Here is a 13,082-nt window from a genome sequence, read left to right as displayed (position 1 = left end):
ATAGCGCAGCCCCATGGTGCCCTGCGTTGCTCACACAGCCGGGCCTTGGTGCACTTGGCGAGCCCAGGGGCAGGATGGCAAAGGGGGGGAGAAATCAGGCCTCTGGCACTGCGTTGATGTCAAGGGCCCTGCCTGCTGGCAGCCAACCCTCCCTGGGCCATGCAGCGACAGCTCCAGTCTGACCCACGGCCCCCTGAGTGTCGGAGAGGGGGAGGGTTGCCAACTTTCTAATCACACAAAACTGAACAAGCTACCCCTGCTGTGACGTTCGGAGTGTAATATAATATCTCATTGAAAGGTGACAGGGCCAGAAAGAGTTAATTACCTCCCAGACTGACCTGACCCAGGGCCTGACTTTAGGGACTGGTTAGGAAGAGATGGAAATGGAGAGAGCTGTGAAATGCAGCCGGCATTGTGAGAGAGAGAAGGGGAGCTGTGTACTCAGGGCTTGTGATGTCCGCAAACAAGTCTTGTCTATGGCTGTAGCTTTGATTCAAAGATCAACAAAAGGAATATTAACATTTAGGAAGACACTTGAGTGAAATGTATCAGGGGGTTGCCGTGTTAGTCTGTAACCCCAAAAACAACAAGGAGTCCGGTGGCACCTTAAAGACTAACAGATTTATTTGAGCATAAGCTTTCATGAGAGTCTTTAAGGTGCCACCGGACTCCTTGTTGTACTTGAGTGCAATAGTGTTATTGTCTATGGGTATGTCTACACTATGAAATTAGTCGAATTTATAAAAGTCGGTTTTTTTACATATTCGAGTGTGTGTGTCCCCACAGAAAATGCTCTAAGTGCATTAAGTGCATTAACTCGGCGGAGTGCTTCCACAGTACCGAGGCTAGCGTCGACTTCCAGAGCGTTGCACTGTGGATAGCTATCCCACAGTTCCCGCAGTCTCCGCTGCCCATTGGAATTCTGGGTTGAGATCCCAATGCCTGATGGGGCTGAAACATTGTCGCAGGTGGTTCTGGGTACATATCGTCAGTCCCCCCTTCCCTCCCTCCCTCCCTCCGTGAAAGCAAGGGCAGACAATCGTTTCGCGCCTTTTTTCCTGAGTTACCTGTGCGGACGCCATACCGCGGCAAGCATGGAGCCCGCTCAGCTCACCGTCACCGTATGTCTCCTGGGTGCTGGCAGACGCGGTACTGCATTGCTACACAGCAGCAGCAACCCCTTGCCTTGTGGCAGCAGACGGTACAGTAGGACTGGTAGCCGTCATCGTCATGTCCGAGGTGCTCCTGGCCACGTCGGCCAGGAGCGCCTGGGCAGACATGAGTGCAGGGACTAAATTTGGAGTGACTTGACCAGGTCATTCTCTTTAGTCCTGCAGTCAGTCCTATTGAACCATCTTATGGTGAGCAGGCAGGTGATACAGATGGCTAGCAGTCCTATTGTACCGTCTTCTGCCGAGCAGCCATGAGATGTGGATGGCATGCAGTCCTTCTGCACCGTCTGCTGCCAGCCAAAGATGTAAAAGATAGATGGAGTGGATCAAAACAAGAAATAGACCAGATTTGTTTTGTACTCATTTGCTTCCCCCCCGTCTAGGGGACTCATTCCTCTAGGTCACACTGCAGTCACTCACAGAGAAGGTGCAGTGAGGTAAATCTAGCCATGTATCAATCAGAGGCCAGATCAACATGCTTGTTCCAATAAGAACAATAACTTTTAGGTGCACCATTTCTAATTGGAACCCTCCGTGAAGTCCTGCCTGAAATACTCCTTGATGTAAAGCCACCCCCCTTTGTTGATTTTAATTCCCTGTAAGCCAACCCTGTAAGCCATGTCGTCAGTCGCCCCTCCCTCCGTCAGAGCAACGGCAGACAATCGTTCCGCGCCTTTTTTCTGTGCGGACACCATACTAAGGCAAGCATGGAGGCTGCTCAGCTCACTTTGGCAATTAGGAGCACATTAAACACCACACGCATTATCCAGCAGTATATGCAGCACCAGAACCTGGCAGAGCGATACCAGGCGAGGAGGCGATGTCAGCGCGGTCACGTGAGTGATCAGCACATGGACACAGATTTCTCTGAAAGCATGGGCCCTGCCAATGCATGCATCATGGTGCTGATGGGGCCGGTTCATGCTGTGGAACACCGATTCCGGGCTCGGGAAACAAGCACAGACTGGTGGGACTGCATAGTGTTGCAGGTCTGGGACGATTCCCAGTGGCTGCGAAACTTTCGCATGCGTAGGGGCACTTTCATGGAACTTTATGACTTGCTTTTCCCCTGCCCTGAAGCGCATGAATACCACGATGAGAGCAGCCCTCACAGTTGAGAAGCGAGTGGCGATAGCCCTGTGGAAGCTTGCAACGCCAGACAGCTACCGGTCAGTCAGGAATCAATTTGGAGTGGGCAAATCTACTGTGGGGGCTGCTGTGATGCAAGTAGCCCACGCAATCAAAGACCTGCTGATACCAAGGGTAGTGACCCTGGGAAATGTGCAGGTCACAGCGGATGGCTTTGCTGCAATGGGATTCCCTAACTGTGGTGGGGCCGTAGACGGAACCCATATCCCTATCTTGGCACTGGAGCACCAAGCCGACGAGTACATAAACCGCAAGGGGTACTTTTCAATAGTGCTGCAAGCTCTGGTGGATCACAAGGGACGTTTCACCAACATCAACGTGGGATGGCCGGGAAAGGTACATGACGCTCGCATCTTCAGGAACTCTGGTCTGTTTCAAAAGGTGCAGGAAGGGACTTTATTCCCAGACCAGAAAATAACCGTTGGGGACGTTGAAATGCCTATATGTATCCTTGGGGACCCAGCCTACCCCTTACTGCCATGGCTCATGAAGCCGTACACAGGCAGCCTGGACAGTAGTCAGGAGCTGTTCAACTACAGGCTGAGCAAGTGCAGAATGGTGGTAGAATGTGCATTTGGACGTTTAAAGGCGCGCTGGTGCAGTTTACTGACTCGCTTAGACCTCAGCGAAACCAATATTCCCACTGTTATTACTGCTTGCTGTGCGCTCCACAATCTCTGTGAGAGTAAGGGGGAGACGTTTATGGCGGGGTGGGAGATTGAGGCAAATCGCCTGGTTGCTGGTTACGCGCAGCCAGACACCAGGGCGGTTAGAAGAGCACAGGGGGGCGCGGTGCGCATCTGAGAAGCTTTGAAAACCAGTTTCATGACTGGCCAGGCTACGGTGTGAAAGTTCTGTTTGTTTCTCCTTGATGAAACCCCCCGCCCCTTGGTTCACTCTACTTCCCTGTAAGCTAACCACCCTCCCCTCCTCCCTTCGATCACCGCTGTCAGAGGCAATAAAGTCATTGTTGCTTCACATTCATGCATTCTTTAGTCATTCATCACACAAATAGGGGGATGACTACCAAGGTAGCCCAGGAGGGGTGGTGGAGGAGGGAAGGAAAATGCCACACAGCACTTTAAAAGTTGACAACTTTAAAATTTATTGAATGCCAGCCTTCTTTTTTTGGGGCAATCCTCTGTGGCGGAGTGGCTGGTTGGCCGGTGGCCCCCCCATCGCGTTCTCGGGCGTCTGGGTGAGGAGGCTATGGAACTTGGGGAGGAGGGCGGTTGGTTACACAGGGGCTGTAGTGGCAGTCTGTGCTCCAGCTGCCTTTGCTGCAGCTCAACCATACACTGGAGCATACTGGTTTGATCCTCCAGCAGCCTCAGCATTGAATCCTGCCTCCTCTCATCACGCTGCCGCCACATTTGAGCTTCAGCCCTGTCTTCAGCCCGCCACTTACTCTCTTCAGCCCGCCACTTACTCTCTTCAGCCCGCCACCTCTCCTCCCGGTCATTTTGTGCTTTCCTGCACTCTGACATTATTTGCCTCCACGCATTCGTCTGTGCTCTGTCAGTGGGGGAGGACAGCATGAGCTCAGAGAACATTTCATCACGAGTGTGGTTTTTTTTCTTTCTAATCTTCACTAGCCTCTGGGAAGGAGAAGATCCTGTGATCATTGAAACACATGCAGCTGGTGGAGAAAAAAAAAGGGACAGCGGTATTTAAAAAGACACATTTTATAAAACAATGGCTACACTCTTTCAGGGTAAATCTTGCTGTTAACATTACATACATAGCACATGTGCTTTCGTTATGATGTCGCATTTTGCCTCCTCCCACCGTGTGGCTAGCCCCTCAACCCTCCCCCCTCCCCGTGGCTAACAGCGGGGAACATTTCTGTTCAGCCACAGGCAAACAGCCCAGCAGGAATGGGCTCCTCTGAGTGTCCCCTGAAGAAAAGCACCCTATTTCAACCAGGTGACCATGAATGATATCACTCTCCTGAGGATAACACAGAGAGATAAAGAACGGATGTTGTTTGAACGCCAGCAAACATACACTGCAATGCTTTGTTGTACAATGGTTCCCGAGTACGTGTTACTGGCCTGGTGTGGTAAAGTGTCCTACCATGGAGGACGCAATAAGGCTGCCCTCCCCAGAAACCCTTTGCAAAGGCTTTGGGAGTAAATCCAGGAGAGCCGCAAATGCCAGGGCAAATTAATCCTTTCACATGCTTGCTTTTAAACCATGTATAGTATTTTAAAAGGTACACTCACCGGAGGTCCCTTCTCCGCCTGCCTGGTCCAGGAAGCAGCCTTGGGTGGGTTTGGGGGGTACTGGCTCCAGGTCCAGGGTGAGAAACAGTTCCTGGCTGTCGGGAAAACCGGTTTCTCTGCTTGCTTGCTGTGAGCTATCTACAACCTCGTCATCATCATCATCTTCTTCTTCGTCCCCAAAACCTGCTTCCGTGTTGCCTCCATCTCCATTGAAGGAGTCAAACAACACGGCTGGGGTAGTGGTGGCTGAACCCCCTAAAATGGCTTGCAGCTCATCATAGCAGTGGCATGTTTGGGGCTCTGACCCGGAGCGGCCGTTCGCCTCTCTGGTTTTCTGGTAGGCTTGCCTCAGCTCCTTAAGTTTCACGCGGCACTGCTTCGGGTCCCTGTTATGGCCTCTGTCCTTCATGCCCTGGGAGATTTTGACAAAGGTTTTGGCATTTCGAAAACTGGAACGGAGTTCTGATAGCACGGATTCCTCTCCCCATACAGCGATCAGATCCCGTACCTCCCGTTCGGTCCATGCTGGAGCTCTTTTGCGATTCTGGGACTCCATCATGGTCACCTCTGCTGATGAGCTCTGCATGGTCACCTGCAGCTTGCCACGCTGGCCAAACAGGAAATGAGATTCAAAAGTTCGCGGTTCTTTTCCTGTCTACCTGGCCAGTGCATCTGAGTCGAGAGTGCTGTCCAGAGCGGTCACAATGGAGCACTCTGGGATAGCTCCCGGAGGCCAATACTGTCGAATTGTGTCCACAGTACCCCAAATTCGACCCGGCAAAGCTGATTTAAGCGCTAATCCACTTGTCAGGGGTGGAGTAAGGAAATCGATTTTAAGAGCCCTTTAAGTGGAAATAAAGGGCTTCATCGTGTGGATGGGTGCAGGTTTACATCGATTTAAAGCTGCTAAATTCGACCTAAAGTCCTAGTGTAGACCAGGGCTATGTCTCTTTGAAGGTTGTGGTAACCTGTGTCTGAACTGTTAATGGATAAGTTACCCTGTGCTAATGGCCAGGATGTTTGGAAGAAGGAAAGTTAAACCTATTGTTTTCTCAGGCCAAAAGGCTGCAGGAAATGTATAAAAACCTTGGGACACGATCCTTCTTCATCTCAGATCTGCTCTGGGTTTCAAGAGGGGGAAACCTTAAGCCATGAGGATTGAGATCCCCAGTCACTGCCTGGAGTCACCCTGAACATGGACATTGGACTATAACCCGTGGACTATTTCTAAAAGGACTTTTGGCAACTACAAGCTCATCTCTGCTACATATCTGACCTCAAGAATTGAATTCAAGTCTGTCTGTGTATTGATCTTTTAACCAACTCTCTACCTCTTTTTTTCTTTTTTTTAATAAATTTTAGTTTAGTTAACAAAAATTGACTATAGCGTGTATTTTGGGTAAGATCTAAGTTATTATTTGACCTGGGTCTGGGGCTTGGTCCTTTGGGGTCAGGAGAACCTTTTCTTTTATATGATTGTGACGAAGTGGGACTGTTCTTAATGTTTCCTCTGAATACTGTAGGGGTGCCTCAGTTTCCCCTATGCATTTCTTAAGTCTCTAGGTGGTGGGATAAGGGAGTGTAATTGTTGCAGAGCAAAGGGCCAGGGTACATAAATGGCCGACACTCTGTCTCCTGGCAACTGATGGCCTGGGCCCTTCCCCTGCAAGGTGAGAGCTAAAGGGTTGGAGAACAAAGGAATCAAGTGACCTCCTGGCCCGGGAAAGGGGAAAGCCCAGAGGAGGAGGGGCTGGAGGGTGAGTCAGTTTGGGTCTGGCTGGGGATGTGGAGTGAAGTGCAGACATGGTTGTCTTGATCACTGCCCCCCAAAATGGACCCAGCTGAGGGGTCCGGTTCTCTGCACCTACAAGCTCTGTGTTAGACCATGTTCCTGTCATCTAATAAACCTCTGTTTTACTGGCTGGCTGAGAGTCCCGTCTGACTGCGGAGTTGGGGGGCAGGACCCTCTGGCTTCCCCAGGACCCCGCCTGGGCGGACTCGCTGTGGGAAGCGTACGGAGGGGCAGAGGATGCTGAATGCTCCGAGGTCAGACCCAGGAAGGTGGAAGCCGGGTGAGCTGTGTGTCCTGCAGACAGGCTGCTCACAGAAAGGAGACATCCCCAGAGTCCTGCCTGGCTTTGTGGGGAGCAGTTGCAGAGCATCGCCCAGGGACTCCGTGACAATGATGAAATAAGATTTTCAGAGTTTATCATCCTCTGTTTGATGTGTGTGTCTGGATGGAGGCCGGAGGCTGGTACTTTAAGGGAACTGCGTTGTGTGGACGTCTGAGCACCCAGGGAGGGGCTAGAGAAGCTGGTTTGGGCTGGCTGGGTAAATCCCAGTATTGGAATATCCCCCAGTGGTTGGGGTTTGTCTGCCCCGCTCTGTTTGCAGATCTCCCTGACTGAGTGACCTCAGCTGGCTCCCACGGGCAAGCCCGCCTGTCCCCGAGGCCCCGCCCCACTCAGTCCATCCCCCTCCCTCAGTGGCTCGCTCTCCCCCACCCTCACTCACTTTCACTGGGCTGGGGTTGGGGCTTGGGATGCTGGAGCAGGTGAGGGCTCCAGCTGGGGGTGCTGGCTCTGGGGTGGGGCTGGGAATGAGGGGTTTGAGGTGCAGGGGGGGACTCCAGGCTGGGAGGTGGGGCTGAGGGATTCAGAGTGTGTGAGGGGCCAGTGGGTTGAGGCAGGGGGTTGGGGTGTGGGAGGGGGTGCAGGCTCTGGGTTGGGGCTGGGGATGAGGGTTTTGGGGTGCAGGAGAGGACTTCAGGTTTGGGGGGGCTGAGGGCAGGGGCAAGGGGTTGGGGCTCAGGGCTGGGGCGTGGGCTTACCTTGGGCCGCTCCCGGTCAGCGACACAGCAGGGGGGCTAATGCAGGCTGCCTGCTTGTCCTGACACCCTGTTGCGTGTGCCCCAGAAGTGGCCAGCAGGCCGGTTCCCAGCCAATGGGAGTGCGGAGCCGGTGCTCGGGGAGGGGGCAGCACGCGAAGCCCTGTGGCCCCCCTGCCTAGGAGCTGGACCTGCTGCTGGCTGCTGCCGGGGCGCGGCGCGGAGCCAGGACTGGTCGGGACTAGCCTGTCTTAGCCCCACAGCACGGCCGAGCAGACCTTTAACGGCACGGTCGGTGGGACTGACCAGAGCCGCCAGGGTCCCTTTTTGACGGGGTGTTCCGGTCAACAAGGGGACACCGGGTCACCCTAGCAGAGGGGAGGCTGCTGGCAGGGCACTGCCATGCGGGCCCTTCAGCTGTGGGCTTCACCCCGCGCCCGCCTTGGCCGAGTCTGCAGGAGCGTGGCCCTGCAGAGCATGCTGGGAGGAGCCTGCGGGAAGGGGCTGGGGCCAGGCAGTTGCTTGTTCTGCCCTGCTCCAGGGGAGGGCGGGGGGGAGGTTGGCAGTAGGGTAACCAGATCGAAGGTGTGAGAAATCGGGACAGGGTGGGGAGTGATAGGCACTTATTACCCCAAAATATCAGGACTGTCCCAATAAAATTGGGACATCTGGTCACCCTGGCTGGCAGGGGCGCTGGTTTGGTGTCACTGGAGGAGCCGGCTGGGAGGAAATAAACAAAGGCCAGTGACCCTCGGAGCTCAGCACTAAGGGCAGGGGCCTGGATGGCCTGGACCCGGGGCTTGGGCTTGTCCCTGTCCCGGGGGAGGTCAAAGTCAGCCACCCCCTGCCGGCTGCAGCCACACGCCTTCAGCCTCTTTGACGACACTGGACTGGGGCTTAGGCCTGAGCAGTGGGTCCAGAAGGCCAGGGAGGCTGAGCCGCCCCAACCCAGGCTGTGGCCCTGCCCATGCTCTGCCCCAAGGCCCTGACCTCGCTCCCCCTCTCCCCTGAAGACGGCGGGGGCTCAGCTCCAGCCAGCGGCCGGCGGGGGGGCGCTTGAGACTCCTCCAGCTGCAGGGCAGGGGGGGGGCGCTTGGGGCTCTGGTGGGCAGGGGGTGAGGCCTAGGGCAGAAGGGGTGGGGGCGGGGCCTCTCGCTCAGCAGCCATTGAACCCGCAGCCCGGACAGACACGGGGTGTGACCGGGAGTCACGGCCATGGCAGCCACGCAGGGCATCCTGCAGGACATGTGCCCCCCGACCCCTTCGCTGGAGGACATGGCTGGCTGAGCTTCAGGGGCCTCAGGGGTCCCTCTGGGGTGAGCTGGTCATTTCAGCTCCCGGCTGGGCTAGCCTGGCTCACACAGAAGCCCTTGCCCGGGGGTCCCCATCAGGCCAGCCCAACCCCTGTTCTGCCAACAGGGGCCCCTTAGGGCTCCCCTTGCCGGGTGGAGGACAGAGCCATGCTGGCTGGCCAAGCAAAGACCCACACCTGCTGGCTGAGGGAAGGCACAGGTGGAAGCCCTTGGGGCATCTAGAGCCCTGCTCCCACTCCCCAGAGGCACTTGCCTTCCTCCCACCTTCCCTTGCACTCCCACCTGCTGGGAACAGCTGGCATCACTCTGTGGGGAAGGGGAGTGTGGGACTAATTCGTCTGCAGGACGATCCATGGGCAGGGTGTGACAAAGTGGGAACAGTTTGTAATATTTTTATGAAGCCTGTTTGTGCCTCAGTTTCCCCATATGCTGCATTGTTACCTGGTGGGTGGAAGGGGACTGCTTGTTCTCAGGGCAGGCTGACACACATAGGTGTGGGTGTCCCCAGCTGTCTGGGCCTGAGAAGAGAGAGCAACTCCAATCAACAGGACACTGGCGCCTAGCAACCAATGACCCAGGGGATATGGACTGTCCCGCCTCTCCTTAGGGAAACTGAATAATCCCCAGCTCGAGATCAAAGGACTGGGGAGGAACAAGGTGGAGGATCAGAGCTGGCAGCTGGGAGGAGTCAGGCTCTCACCTGGAGTCTGATCTACGAGATCAGACAGAGCTTGACCCAAGGTGTTCCATACAGCTTGGCTGGGCTCTGGGCTGACCAGACTGGACGATGCTCCAACCGTCAGTTCTCTGGGCTACTGTGATGTTATTGACATCATCTGGGACCGTATAGATCATTGTTGCAACCAAGGTCATGCAGTGGCACCAAATCTTGTATAAAGGGGGTCAAATGAGGTGTCTAAGACAAGGTTATGGTTTGCTGGTTATGATTATGCTGTCTGTATGTGTGTATCATTTTTGTATTTAAAGATATAAGTATTGGCTCTAGACTGTCTGTTTTCAAACTTGTGCTGTGCTTCTGGGGGACACCCCAGACAAGTTGGTGTCAGCTCTGCCTAGCCTGCTGGATGGCCCATTAAGGACCATCAGCTACACACCCGGCCCATTGAGAGAAGGCAGACACGCCTTGGGACTCAGCCAAGTAGGCAGGGACCTGCCGATAGACAGAACTCTGAGGTGTTTCCAGGCCAGGTGATGGGCAGCTTGTCCTTGGGACAAAGAAAGAAAGACCACATGGCAAGAGACTATACAAAGCTGCTGCAGCTCCGCCATCTTGTCTTCAGTCCTGCTTCCTGCCTCTGGAGGGACTTTGCTACACTGAAGCTTTGAACCAAGGACTGAATGACCCATCCCAGCTGGGGATGTTCTCCAAAGACTTGATTTGAACCTGCAGCTTATTCCATCACTGCTACAAGCCTGAACCAAGGACTCTGCCATTCCTGTCTGTCATTGATTCCATTGAACCCATTCTAGCTCTCGTCTCTCTCTTTTTCCTTTTATGAATAAACCTTTAGATTTCAGATTCTAAGGGATTGGCAACAGCGTGATTTGTGGGTAAGATCTGATTTGTATATTGACCTGGGTCTGGGGCTCGGTCCTTTGGGATCGAGGGAACCTTTTTTCTTTTACTGGGGTATTGGTTTTCATAACCATCTGTCCCCATAACGAGTGGCACTGGTGGAGATACTGGGAAACTGGACAGGTTTCAGAGTAGCAGCCGTGTTAGTCCGTATTTGCAAAAAGAAAAGGAGGACTTGTGGCACCTTAGAGACTAACCAATTTATTTGAGCATGAGCTTTCGTGAGCTACAGCTCACTTCAACAGAGTGTCTAAGGGAATTGCTTGTGTGACGTGTGGTTAGCCAGTGCTGTAAAACCAAAGTCCTCTCTGTCTGGCTGGTTTGGTTTGCCTTGGTGTGTATAGAAACCCAGCCTGGGGCTGTGACTGCCCTGCTTGAAGCCATTTGTCCTGAATTGGCACTCTCAGGTGGGTTACTGCTACCCTAAGGGCTCCCTGTGCTGTGTCCAGGTGTCTGATCGACCGGACGGCTCTGGCAGCGCTGTGGGAGTGTCACTGCAGATGCTGGGCGAGCTGCATTAATCCCTGCGGAGTGGACAGGTCTCCACTGGGCTCTGTCTCAGTGGGACTCATTGAGCGGAGGGGGGGAGGGGCTGCAGGCCCAGGGGTCCAGCCTAAGGAGGCTGTGAAACTGCGTGGCTCACCCTGGAGGAAGAAGAGCAAGACCCCTAGGGGTCTGGCACTCTGACAGGTTCCTCTTACAGACCATTGCAAAGCTGGGACCTAGCAGCGACCCTGTGGGTCCTTGACACCTCTGTGCCAAGGCACCCAGTACAGCAGGGCCTGGTCCTGCTCAGGGCCTGGGGGTGCTGCTGAAAGGCGAAGAGGTAACAATCCTGCCCTGCCAGGGGCCCCAGCGCCCCTTTGCCTGGGTATCTGTCACGGGCCGCTCCCCTGCCCTGCAGCCAGCGCTGACACACTTGGCTCACCATGAGCACTGGCTTGCACACACACTTGTAAAAGCCCCTGGCCTGGAGGATGTTAATTTCCTCTGGGAGACAGTCGGAGACCTGTTTGTCCAGAGCCAGTCGAACCTGCCCAGGCAGGGATCAGCAGGGTGGGGTAACTGACATCCTGAAATAGGACAGGCGAGAAACTAGGCCAGGGCTAGTCTGGTTATTTATTCATGTCATGGAGGTCCCTGGAGCCCCAGCTGGGAGCAGGGCCCTGTTGCACCGGGCGCTCTGCCAGCTGCTGCACAGACGCAGTGGGAGACAGGCCCCACTATCGGGCACCGAGAGGTGGCGCAGTGGGGAGAGCGCTGGCCTCCTGTCTACACTAGCGGCCCCCCTGCACTAGCCCAGACACAGATACTGGGGGCTCCGGCCATGGGTGGCGCCAGGCTGTTCTCTCACCCAGTGCCCCACACAGCCCACACCTTCCTGGGGAACTGGGAACACGGGTGCTGTTTGAACCCTTTTCCTTCCCCATTTGTAGCCTGCCTGGGGAGTGCAGCGAGCGGCTCTCTGGCCTCAGAGTGTCAGAGAGACCGTCCCGCAGAGGATCTCCCTGTCTGCCCAGGCTGTGCGACCCCGGCACATCTGGCCAGGTGGAGGGGCGAGGGACGTTCCTAGCAGCCAGCCTGGGGCTCGGCCACTGCAGCAGCTGCGGGAGGCAGGTTTTCCCCGGGCGGCTGGTTCTGATCCACGCTCGGCTCACGCTGGGGGCTGCCTCGGCGTGGAGCAGCAGAAGAGGATGAGAAATGTCAGCGAGCCGCGTGGTTGCTTATTAAGCTCTAAATGGGATTTGCCAGGCCGGGAGAGGCAATAAAGGGCAGAGCCTGCACTGGCTCTGAGCAGCAGCAGAGTCCCCGGCCAGCCCGCCCCCCTCGTCCCATCGCCCACTCAGCTCTGCGGCATCGGAGCGGGATGGGCCCTTCTGGGCTCTGTGATGGTCAGTGGGGCGCTTTCGGGGAGCTGGGGGGCCGAGCCCAGCAGCTCTCCCCGGGGCTCTCTGCCCCCTTCCTGGCACAGGAAGCAGCCGCTGTGGGCAGCGTGGGGGCTGGGTGCCTTACGCTAACGCTCTCTCCGTTTGTGGTGGTTCCTTAGCAACATCCCCAAAAGTGCCCTGCCCACATGATGCCCCCTCCGCCCCACGGGAGGGGGTGAGGCACCAGCCTCAGGCCGGGCGGTGCTGGGTTAACACCCTCAGCCAGGGAGGGGATGGAGCTAGGAGTAAGGAGGTGAAATGCACCATATCCTAGGAGCTTTCTTCTGGGCGGGGGAGAGGGTCCAAGAAGCTGGCAGCTCGTGGGGGCTCAGCACGGACCCACGAAAGGATCGCCCCACAGCCAGGCTGCCCAGCTCCCGCCCTTGTCTGAGCCTAAGGCTGCCTGGCTAGTGAAGGGCAAACAGAGGTGAGATCGGCTTCCTCTTCTGCTGTGACTTCCTGTCCCTGAGCCTGTGCCTCACGTTCTAGCCCCTCATCCTCAGCCCTGCCCTACTCTCGGCTTCTACTGTCAGTACCACTCACCTTCACTCTGCCCCCTGAGCCCAGCTGGCCCCAACCTCACTGTCACGGGGTCCCCGGGCGTTGCTCTGGAACTGCTCCCCATGAAGCCAGGCAGGACTCTGGGGAAGTCTCCTCTCGGGGAGCAGCCTGTCTGCAGGACACACGGCTCACACAGCTTCCACCTTCCTGGGTCTGACCTCGGAGCATTCAGCATCCTCTGCCCCTCCGTGCGCTTCCCACAGCGAGTCCACCCAGGCGGGGTCCTGGGGAAGCCAGAGGGTCCTGCCCCCCAACTTTGCAGTCAGACGGGACTCTCAGGCAGCCAGTAAAACAGAGGTTTATTAGATGA

This window comes from Natator depressus, chromosome 5 (genome assembly GCF_965152275.1).
Source record: "Natator depressus isolate rNatDep1 chromosome 5, rNatDep2.hap1, whole genome shotgun sequence".
In the NCBI taxonomy this organism is placed as follows: domain Eukaryota; kingdom Metazoa; phylum Chordata; order Testudines; family Cheloniidae; genus Natator; species Natator depressus.
The sequence above is the reverse complement of the archived record's forward strand: the minus strand, read 5'-3'. Positions refer to the sequence as shown.